This window comes from Lucilia cuprina, chromosome 5, assembly GCF_022045245.1.
Source record: "Lucilia cuprina isolate Lc7/37 chromosome 5, ASM2204524v1, whole genome shotgun sequence".
NCBI lineage: Eukaryota > Metazoa > Arthropoda > Insecta > Diptera > Calliphoridae > Lucilia > Lucilia cuprina.
The window spans coordinates 68,359,904-68,360,212 of record NC_060953.1 but is presented as its reverse complement, the minus strand read 5'-3'; positions in this window follow the sequence as shown (position 1 = coordinate 68,360,212).

The window sequence follows — 309 nt, the reverse complement described above, 5'->3', positions numbered from 1 at the left end:
CTGTAGACTAGACTATAGACTTGACTGTAGACTAGACTATAGACTTGACTATTGACTTCCTTAGCATTCATTCTAGACTATAGACTAGACTTTAGACTATAGACTAGACTATAGTCTAGACTTTAGACTATAGTCTAGACTTTAGACTATAGACTAGACTATAGACTAGACTATAGTCTAGACTATAGACTAGACTATATTCTAGACTTTTGACTAGACTATAGACTAGACTATAGACTAGACTATAGACTAGACTATAGACTAGACTATAGACTAGACTATAGACTAGACTATAGACTAGACTATAGA